Here is a 12211-nt window from a genome sequence, read left to right on the forward strand (position 1 = left end):
TTCGTGTCTATATTGACATCACAAATTCCCACATAGATGTTGCTTTATTTCTTTATCTTTGAAACTCTATACAGGAAAATCTTTTTGATTTTCCAAAAGTCTGGTTCGGTTCTCTACAAGCTACTTTCCTTTATGTAGCTTTGGTTCTTAATGATATACTCAACAAGGGAATGTTGTGGTTTTTCTAAGTCTTTGATTTTATTTAATGATGACAGCTCATTTAAAAGATAAGATGATGACTCAGCCGAAAGAGTAAAGGTTTCTAGAATTCAAAAAGGGATTTGGTGGGAATGCGTGCTAAACGGAAACAATTTTCTCTCTCATGCGTAATCATCGAGGTTGCTAACTGTCACATTTCAATCAAATCAGGAACCATTTCGCGTTTCAAGAGGATTTGGGGGCGGATTTTTCTCTCACCTCCAAACCCGGTATAAAGGGTTAAACCCTAGTTGTTTTACCTCTTTACTGCAACCCAAATTTCTGAGAGCAAACAAAGGCGATTTTTCTCTCACTATTCATCTTCTTCTTCGAAGCATTCAACAATGGCAGATTCCTCCTCTGTTCATGAAACATCTTCTAGATCCAACATTCTCCCAATCAGACCTCAACAAAGCTTGGTCATCGACCTCACCCCAATCTCCCATGATGCCTTCATATATCCCATAGTGGAGTGTCTCAAATACTCTCCACTGGTTCTCGCACTCTCCAAGGTTGAAATTGTGCCTATGGAATGTCTATCCCGGATTTTCTCCACAGCTCACTACGACAAATCCGTTGATCGCATCTACTTCAACATCCTTGACACCAAAACCTCCATCTCAAATCAGCGATTTTGCTGGCTTCTAGGTTTTGAACCTGACAAATCGAGGGTTAACCCTGATTCGATCTCTGTGGGTCAATTATTCTCCATGTTTTATAACATGGGTTACACTAAAACCCTTACTACTGTCACAAAGTTCAAGAAGTCATGCCTTCCTCCTCAATGGAACGGCTTCTTCACGATTTTGTTCAAAGGTTTATCTGAGAGGAGTGCAGGTTCTGATGTGGCCAGTCGTTTATTCATGACAATTCTTTATGGGTTGTACAATGGGATCAACCTCGACTATGGTTCGGTTCTCTGGCAGCAGTTGATTCAAAGCCTCGGCTCTACTTCTCGACACACTGAAATCTCCTATGTCAGGTTTTGGACGCTCGTTACCAAATGGGCAATGGACAAGTATCATGTCCCCACTGTGGCCACTTCTCCACTCTCCTCGATTGGCGTGTTCCACACTACAAAGATCATCGTCACTGATCCCTCCAAGTTCATCTTTGTTGGCTCATTTCCTGAGTCCATGTATGCTTGTGTATCAGAGGAGAGCCACATCATCAAGACCTAAAAGGAGTTCGAGAGAGCTGACTGTAGAGATGCTTCAGTCCATCAATGACGCAAACAAACCCGCTACCAGGGGAAAGAAACCAGAGAAAGGGAAAGGAAAGAAAGTGGTCAAAGGGGCAAAAGGCCCTACTCCTAAGAAGAGAAAATCAACAAAGGCAACCCAATCACCTCCACTGAAGAAGGCGAAAACACAGCCTAAAAGAAAACTTGTTCTTGCTTCTTCCTCAAGCGAGTCAGAGGATGAAAGTTCAGACTTAGAGGAGTCCGTTCGAGGCGACTCTCCTCCCCGTTCGCCTTCACATGAGGTACCAGTCACAACCGAACCTGTCTCTTCTCCACCTATCACTATCTCTGTTTCCATTCCCATCATAACCTCCTCTATTTCCATTTACCCCATAACTTCCTCTACTTATATTCCACCCACTTCTATTCCTATACCACCTCCCATTTTCTCTGAAGTCACAAAAACAACAACCACTGGATTTTGAACCAACATATCTGATACGGGGGATCATACTTCATCACCCGAACACACACCTACAACCGAACCCACTTCCTAACCCAAACCTACTCCCACAACTGAACCTCCAACATCGCCTTTATCTCCCAATCACTCAGCCAAAACCGAGACATTTCTAGGAGGGGAAGATATGACTTTCGATTCAGTTTACTACAGTCCCTACCAGGTTCAGAGCAATGATGATGATGATGCTCCTGTCACCAAAAAGCACATCAGGGAACTTCACGAGAAGATTGATAATCTTGTCGCTTCTTCCTCCTCCTCTCAGTCCCATATCTCGGAAGCAGCCATTCAGGGGATGGTCGATACTTTCACCAAGGCACATGAAGCCTCCATCAACTCTACTACTGAAAAAGTCAAAAAACTATTTCGAGATGCTACCCTCTTTTTGGAGTCTTTGCAGGGGCAGCTGAATCTAATGCAGCAAAGGTTAATTCGGTTGTTGAGAAGCTGGCTACTTCCTTTGAAACAGAACAGCACCACTTTGTCAGTCTTCGTCAGACCCTAGAAGCAGACAACAAATCCTTCCAGACAACCGTTGAGGTTCGCCTGACCAAGCTCCAAGAAGACCTTGCCACGGAAAATTTTGTGATGGATGCGCTTGCACGTAAAACAACTGCGCTAAAAAGCAAGAGTCATCAACTTTCCCAAACTGAGAAGGAGATTGATTCTCTTTGGTCTGAGCGTGCTTTGATTAAGAGCTGTGTTTCGGATGTCCACGGAGCCCTCTCGAACATCATTGAAGCGAATGACCCGATTCTCAACTACTCAGTGAGGCGAACTCTTGCTGAGAAACTTGCTCCTGCCCTTGCCATGCTTAGCAGAATTGAGGGGCTTCCTGAGCCAGTGGTCCATCCAAAACAAGGGGGAGAAGGAGCTTCAAAGGGCAGTAATCAATCTCAACCTCCTCCTGTTTCCACAGCTCAATCCCAAACGCCTCCAATTTCTTCATCAGTTCCAACTAAAGCAACCGAACCACCAACAACTGGTCATGCATCAGGTTTGGGTGCTCAAGACAAAGGCAAAAAGGTTCTCGATGACAGTGATGGATACGAAGCAAAGAAACCATTGCTAATATTTTGAAGAAACAGGCCAGGGACAAGGAACTGGACATGAATGCTCGGATTTCTAGGGAGGCCGAAGAAAATGAAAGGAGGATGAAGGAGGCTCATGATCTCCTTGAAAGTCGAAAAACCTTATTCCCTCAATGGACTCTTGAGAAGCTTCTCAAAGAAGCTATCGAGTCCCCCAGCATCCTCTGGCTTAAACTTGTAATCTCTTTGGACAGGGCTAATTCTGTTGAGTCTTAATTCGACATTCCCTTGACCCGAAAGGCATTTATCTTTCATGCATTTCCCCACATAGCTGAAGTCCCTCATCCTCACCCGAAGGTTGATAGGGAACTTATTGATTTCTATCTGAGGTTTGCTCAGCCTCAGTATCAGACGTGGAGTGCACAGAAGATTGTCAATGTTCGGGTCCTCAACCCCTTTTGGGAGGGTAACTTCACGAACGTCAGATTCAAAGTCTTGAGGGGGTCAGATAAAGCCGAACATGCCATATCTCTCGCTGATCTTCCTAACATAAATCCTCACGATTGGATCATCCTGCACAACATCCTCCTCACCAATGAAACTGAATATGGACCAATCATAGATCACTTCAAGAGGATGTTGGCTTGTTATATCTTGGAGGTTGCCAAGTTGGATCAGGAAATTGCTAATGTATTTAGAAAGAAGCCCACCATTTCCCCAGTCGGTTCTGCAAGTGATCTGAATAAAATGCAGATGGGAAGGATTAATCCGAAGCGAAACTCAGTTATGTTCACCAGGAAAGAAGGCCAGAAATGTCTGTTTGCTTTGGCTGACAAACATCTTTACACCACTTCGTGTCTGGAGCATGTTCTGGGGATCATCAATCGGTGTAAGCTAAATTCTGAAGATTATAAGAAATACTTCAATGACATGGTCCACTGGTATATTGATTTCCGACGAACTCTTCTTGCCATCATTCCTTGCTTGTTCCCAACCACGAAGAAGGTTGATGCAGCAGGATCTAGTAAGCCAAAGTAGAGTCTTGCCCCAATTGACGCAAAGGGGGAGATTGTTAGGTCCATTATGTGTTGCGTCTTGGGCTCGGTCCTTAGCCCAGTTTTGTATCCGGATTGGGCCTGTCCATCCGTGATTTAATTATTAGGGTTTAGTATTTATAGATGCTTGCATGTATCTTTGTACGTAGCTGTTTAGTCGATCATTCAAAGCGATCATTGCTTTTATCGATTGTAACCCTAAAAGCCTCTACAGCAGAAGTTCTTCATCGAGCTCTGCTGAGACGTGAATCTATTGCATCATTCAACTCATTATTGATTCATTCTCTTGTTTGTTATTTTGTTTGCATTATTCTGATTAACTTGTGTAAGATCTAAACGATCAAAGAGTTTTTCAACTCATCAAACCGGCACATCGAATAGGTGACTATAACATTGGGGGCACCATGTAAGTTTGCATGTTTATTCACACCCTGTTTTGTGATCCTCGGCATCCCAGTCACAAATCGAGGGGCATATCAAGATTTAAACATGCCATTGAAAAGTTCAATGAATCTCAAAGGATCTAGGAATTTTTCAATACATTTAAAACCTAATCTCTTTTTCGGTTTTCATGGTGGAAAATTAGTGAATCGTCATTCACTTACCTTCAAATGTTCTACAATTTGGGTTATGACATCCCTCTCCCAAGTTGTGGAATATTGTGTTGGGTCCTAGCCTTAATATCTCATTTGGGTGATTTATTAAGGACTCAATCAATCAACTAACTTGAATTTTTTCTCCCGTTTTATAGATGTCAAAGTATGACAACTATGGTCTTCCCAAATCCCGTGGAACAAGCTTTCCACAAGAAGATGATATTCCACGATTCGATCGAGGAACACGAGATCATGCTTCACTTCCTCCACCTCCTCCAATTATTCTCCCTAACCCACAAGTTCGAAGGCTTGAAAAGTTCAAGCTCACTCAAGCCCTTTTGTCAAGTAAACATGAAGATGGGAAACATGTGTGTGTACACGTCTTAGAGATGGAGTCACACATTGATAGGTTAAGGATGTTGGGTGTCGAGATTTCAGGTGAGTTGACTGTTGACTTGGTTCTTTAAGCGCTTCCTGAATCATATAGTGAGTTCGTTAGAGAGTACTATTTGATGGATCACGACGTGACCCTCATTGATCTCACCTATTTGCTTATAGGTGCTGAATCAGCATTGATTTGGCGTACTGGTCAAGCAAATTTGTCTGGTGAGTCAAACTCCCAAACTTCAATGGACACTGGCAACATCGGAAGTCTAGTAAGAACAAAGTCTATGATTGTCCAATGTGTTGTACCAAAGGAGTCCATTTGCTTTTATTGCCAAGAGAAGGGGCATTGGAGACGAAGCTGCCCTATTTACCTGAAAGATCTAAGAGATGGGAGAGTCAAAACGTATGGCGCTACTTCAGGTGAAATCCATTAACTAACTCTTTTAAGTTCCTATTCTAGATTTTTAATACATGATGTGATAAGATTACATTTTGATGTTTTGTAGGATCGAATAAAAGAGAGGAAGCTTAAGGGAAGAAGTGAGCTGAATCTAATCGTGAAGAAATGGATTTCGATCGCATTACATGAAGATTAGATTCTTGAGCTACTACTTGGAGTTAGAATAGATTGCTAAAAAAATATGTATTAACATAGTTTTTCAATTGAATTGCATTGTAAGGACAAATTATTCCGCAATAAAATAAATTTTGATTTTATATTATTTATTTATCCTTGCAATGGCGTGTATGAAAAATTGATGTTTGATGGTTTCTATTATTAGCAATAATGGATTTGATTCTTAGTTATGTTATTTGTGGAAATGACAAGAATTTACCAAATAGGGAGAGTTTCTCATCGCTCAAGTTTCAATTGGACAGAAACTTGGAATCATGCAACGAGTATTGTATGATGAATGAAAAGCTTTCACATTTGGGAAATTTAGACTAATTCCTTGACAAAGTGTCAATTGAAGGACAAGGAGATCAAGTACACTAGGTCGTACATTGATCAAGTCTACCACAAGAGTGACAAAGATATTCGTCATGATTTACTAAAGTTTAGTGAATATGGTTATACTTATAAGATTGAGTATAATTCTGAGTTGATTGAAAGAGTTTCAATCAATAGCAGAACGAATAGAAGAATCAAGTAGGCAAAAAGATAAAAGTTTCTCTATTCTAAGAAGAAGGGAGAGTACCTTTTATTATGTTTTATCATAGGTCTTAATGATTAAGAACCATATCTCAATTAATCCTCTAAGTGAGTCTTAGTGCAATTGTATGTCTGAAAAGAGGAATCGAGAACTGAAGAAATGGTTAAATCAAGAAGTCAATCATACCTCATTCCAAAAACAAGTCTTAAAGTTAAGATTGTGACATTGAGTGACAAGTCTAAAGAAGGTTTATATCATTCATCAAATGTGGAATTTGGAAAAAGGTTTTCTTATTCTTGCACATCTGAAATTGGTAAGTTGTGATGTCTTGGATAAGACAAAGACCAACTAGGACCAATTTTGTGAAGTGTTTTGTCTTAATAAAAGCTACACTAACTCTTAAATATTTGTTTATCAAGAAAAGGGTTCTTGACAAGAGAACCTTATATGTCAAGGAGTCAATGGGAGTCTTAATGATGATCTTGAAAAGTTTCGAGAACAAATCAAGAATAAACCTAATTAATCATCACTAGCACACAACTTGAGGTTTATAACCTATCGTGTTGACATTATTTTGTTTCTGTGCCATTCCAATTGAGTTAATTATGCATGTGAGTTCTATGAGTTCTCATTTGAATGCATAAAGACAAAGCACCTTGATCGATGGAAAGTACATTGATATATAAGGATAAGTTGTTAAACTACTTGGAAGACATGGTGGGCACTCGTGTTACCATAAGGCAAGAAATCAAGATTGAGAAAGTTCAGTCCATATGAGTTTGGATTTGTCGCAAACTTTGCTTTTGGCAAATTCACATGGACAGGAACACATACACCATAAAATCTAAGTGTCATAAGATTCCTTCCTTCGTGAAAATGGCTGTGAGGAAATGCTTTCACTAAGAGAGATTTTAAGAAGATAGAAATTGTGAAAATTGTATTCTCGAATTCGATTATGGTTACGACATCCCTTTCCATAGTTCGAATTGTGAGATTCGGCAATTGGGTATTAGAAATATGAACTTAAGAAATTCAATAGGTATTGTTTTCTGGAAGTTCAGTTGTTTTCTGAATACATGTCAAAGCTAGTGGGAGCATAAGTGTTATGCTTATATGATAATAATCATCATGATAATGGGAGCATAAATGTTATGCATGTATGATTATTTAGGAAAGTATTGCAAGTTAGCAATATTAATTATAGAAAACAAGAGTTATACTTTGCAAAGTCGTAAGGGTTGAAAAGTTGTTTTGCTATAATTAAGGGAGAGAATATTGTACTTTGTTTCAAAATCTAATGCTTAGATTGAGAAATTTTAATAAATTTAGTCAAATGATACATAGTGTGGTCTTAAATTTTGATTATGATTACGGCATCCCTCTTCATAGTTCGAATTGTAAGAACGTGACACATAAAATATTATGGCAGAAGATTGATAGAGTATCGTATCTTTATACATTGTGTCCTATACGCTTCGGGTATAGGATCGATTGCAAGTGATATAATATTTGACCATTCTAAAATTTTCCAAATGTCTAGCGCATTAAGAGGGAAAAAGGACAAGAATCGGTTTTGACTAAGATAATTAAACTACTATCAAAGGACGATCCAAAGTTCGCTGCGGATTGGTCGCTTGTGAGTAGTTGGAAGTATGGTATTGGATGGACCATATAGACATTATTATGAATATATAAGATTCTATTAAGAATGAGTTGTCATATGGCAAATATGGAAATATTTCCATATTGGGACTTAGATATTGAGAGTCTATGTCTAGATTAGAAAATTTTATGCAAAAGGATGTTCAAAGGAATGTACTTTGAGTGAGAGACATCACGTCTATGGAATTGTCTTGTAATAATCTCCAATAAAGGACTTTGTAATTTCATTGGCAATAGTCATTGTGACTTTAGTGCAGTGACATTACGAAAGGATCGTTTCATGAAACGTTAGAATATAACATATTCTATAAGTGGCAAGAATTTGATATTCTTACACTTGTGATAAGGATTGGGAGTTGTGAAATGAGTATGATTGGAAATGTGTTCATTTGATCTATTTCACAATGTAAGGACCATAGGTAAACATTGTGTGCATGCTAAGAGCATGGGACAATTGTAGTAATAATTCAAGTAATAAGTTAATTAACAGAAACAACAAATAATGAGTAATCGATATGGTGATGAATAAAAGGTGTTTTATTTATACTCAAAGGTTTGGGACCATATAGGATTAGTATTATTCTTGTGTTTCACTTTGCATGTTTTGACTTCCTGAATAATTAATTATTTCAGAATAATCAAATTATTCGAATGGTCCACAGTCGTTCATATGTTGGAAGTAGGTATGAATGAAGACTGTCATGAATAGGTTTGTAGATTGTCTAAAGTGTATTAGACATAGCAAAGGTTTGCTGCAGCGTTCATGTGTGCATATGAATATGATTTTGAGCATTGGATTAAACCCACACTTATAAGAATCACTTCATGGATTTTATCATGAGTGATTGTGAGTCGATAATATTGTATATTCTAGAAACCGAGATGTGTGAGTTGTTATTTGCTGGTCGGTTGCACATTGATAATAAGTAAACGCACCAGTAACTTGGTGTCATAAAACTTATTGTTGGGTGTGATTCGATGAGTGAATGCAAGCAAGCATATGAGTCGAACTTTATCCATTCCTTTTACTCAAAGTGGGATAAAAGCGATATCTGTGGGCCCCTCGATGATTTAGTGATGACACCCTAAGCGCTTGGCCAAGTCGGGACTAATTTGATGTGTTCAATTATAGTCTGTTGTCAGTCGTCATAAATTGAAAATCGGGAAACAACACATAGACTGATAGAATGATTTCAATCCATGTCTCACGTCTATGTGATATCAAGAATGGAGGAGTATATGATCCCTTATCTAAAGGGCACGCTTCTGATACGATCAGAGTTGACAGCGGCTTTTGAAAGCTACGATTGTTGATCAGGTTCTGAAGTCATACGCAGAATAGTTATTAGACTTATTCAAGTGGGAGACTATTGGATTAGTGTCTAAGTCCATAATTATTTTGGTATGTACTTGACCCGATTGTAAGCATGGGCCTTTTGGGTTGCCTTCACACTGGTGACTAGACATGATGATTGTTGACGAGAGAGGTTGGTTTATTGTTAAGAATAATAAATTGGGGTATAAATATGATGTGTTAATATATTATATGAATAATATATTAATTTGGAATCATATTATTAATTAGTATTAAATCAGAAGTTAATTAGGAATTAATTTTGGGATTAAAGGAATTAATTAAAAGTACAGGGGTTATTTTGTAAATTATTCAATAGTTGAGGCTTTGGGCCATTGGATCACCTTTATTAAGGCTTGAACGAAAATCCTAGAAGGATCTAGGAGTTTTCGTCCAAGGGCTTAAGGAAAGGAGTCCATGGACTTGCTTAGGCCCTAAGCTAAGGGATTAGGGTTTACGCCTTGAAACCTTAGTTAGCCTTAAGTATAAATAGCACCCTAAGGCACTAAGATTTCGTCCAAGCTTTGGGAAACCCTAGAAGGGACGAATTCTAGGGCAAGAAGCCCTTCTCTCCTCTCTCCCATATTCATCCTTTCACCTAGTGTGTTTGTGAGCCATTAGAGGTACTACACTTGTGGTACTTGCTTTCAAAGCTAAGGAGATTCAAGGAACTAGTTGTTATTACTATATAACAAAAAAAGGTATGTATTCAATTCTTCTATGTGGATTTCGAAAATAGTACTAGCATGCCAGGTTTCTTTTTGTGTTCATAAAGTTGTATAACTAATAGTGAAAACATAGATCCAACTCTAGGGTTGCATGCTCACATAGGATTGTTTGTATAAAACCCATCAGATTTTGATTTGAAGAAGAAAAAGAAGAAGTTTGATGTTATTTTCAGCCCTAGAAAGCTTCTTGAGAAGACTTTGGCTTAGATGGGTTCTAAGAAACATTATTATGAACTTTCATGAGTTAGAAGGAGATTTATAACAATTCAAGAAGCTAAACCATGGATCTAAGCTTTAACTTACCTAGAATGATGATTTTTGTGGAAGAACTTCCTTGAAATGCCCTAGATCTCGAAAATGTTGATGTAGTATCAAGAGTGTTCCTTAAGAGTGTTTAGAGAGAATTTGTGAGGTGTATGTGTGTGTTTTCCCCTTGCTCTCGGCCGAAGAAGAAAAAGAGAGGAGAGGTGTGAGGAGGGTCCATGGAAACATGGGATTTGCCTTGTTGTATGTGGTATATTAAGCTTGGTTAACCTTTAAATAAAATTGAGGTGGCAAGGTTAGAGTTTATAAACCATTTCCCTTTTTTTTAACACTAACATGGGCCGAAAATTGTGCTAGGAGAAAGGATGAAGTAGCTTGGTCCAAATCCTTCCCCTGGTTCGAATTTATGAGGCCCAATAATTATTTTTCGGCCCATTGGGCTCCTTTGATGGCTTACAGCCCAATTTGTCAAAAGGAATGGGTTTTATGGCCTATTTAGGTTAATTAGATTTGTTATGGCCCATTAGGGTATTTTATTTCATTCTAGGCCCATTATGGCCCAAAATGTTCAAATAAATGAAAGTGGGTCCAATTAGAGCTAATTTAAGAGTTCTAAGCCCAAAATAGTCAAATTGGAAACATATTGGCCCATTAGGCCCAATAAGGAAGTCCTAGTCGAAAATAGATTTAAACTGGGATTTTTAAGGTTTCCAATCTTTCGTTGACTATATGAAAGTTTATATAGGGTGTTAGATGGAAATTTTTGTTGTTATCAAATAAGCATCATACATGCTTTCACATTTTTGGTTCACAAATGTTATCATTGATGTTGTTACAAGGTATATAATTCCTAGTTGTGACATAATAATCCTTGAGACAAATACGGGTAGGTGTGGAAGCTAGTATGGGCTCGTACTACTGAAAGCATAGGACCCATACGCATAACAAGGAAGTCACAACCCCTAGGGTTTCGATGGGAGCTGGTTCTCCATTATGAAATGTGGTTTATCTAATATCTTCTTGGTGTATTTTATGTATGGTGACTACGAGACGAGTTGAGATCGGATCTGGGTCGGCATCGGGAGCTGGCAGTTAGGGTGGGCCAGCATTATCAGAGGACCGCGTTAGGGAGATCATTCGTGAGGAGTTGGTTGCTATTGTCCAGGGTCAGATTCCAGAGATGTTCGGTTCTATCAAGACCGTGATGATAGAGTTCTTTGATGATCCCTAAACAGCCATTGCTGAGACAGTTGTTGTTGCATCATTCGCAGTTGTGACAACTGCAGGTGTTGGGACAGGGCGGGTCTTTTAGTATCGGGACTTTGATAATACGAAGCTCCCAAATTTTAATGCAGTTCAGGACCCGGTTGTGACCATGAGTTGGCTATCTGATGTGGAGGGATGTTTCTTCACTTGTTCATGCCCTACTGACCAGAAGGTCAGGTGCGCTCTGAACCTATTGAGGTCGGAAGCGAAGGATCGGTGGAGACTTGTTATAGGATCGTATTCTGCTGAGCAGTGGGCTGTGATATCTTGGGATCAATTTATGGAGATCTTTCGTACTCGCTACGTTCCTCAGGTCGAGCGAGAGAGGTTGGACCACAAGTTTTTAGACCTGAGGCCGGATCAGATTCAATGACAGAGATCACCCAAATGTTTGCTGAGAGGGATATGTTTTTCCCTGAGTTTGCTTTAGATCAGGCTCAAATAACCCGTTATTAGAGCATGCTCATGGCAGAAATCAGGCATTTTGTTACTACTCAGTGATGTGATATTTTGCTAGAGTTGTGGGTGGCCGCTAGGCAACATGAGCTTGAGATAGAGCTTCAGTTGAGAGAGCAGAGGCAGGCCCCGGCATAGTCGCAGCCAACACCAAAGCGGTTCAAAGCCGCTGATTCTAGTTTTGGAGGTCAGCAAGGCCGCACTTGTGAGAAGTACGGAAAGGTTCATGTCAATCTAGTAGTGTGTGCCACAAATATGGCAAGGAGGGGCGTTATGTGAGGGACTACCGCCAGTCAGCCCCAATTCAAAGTATGAGGATTTGCTATGATTATGATCAGGTTGTCCATATAAAGGTCA

The sequence above is a fragment of the Lactuca sativa genome, chromosome 4 (genome assembly GCF_002870075.4).
Source record: "Lactuca sativa cultivar Salinas chromosome 4, Lsat_Salinas_v11, whole genome shotgun sequence".
NCBI classification, from domain to species: Eukaryota; Viridiplantae; Streptophyta; class Magnoliopsida; order Asterales; family Asteraceae; genus Lactuca; species Lactuca sativa.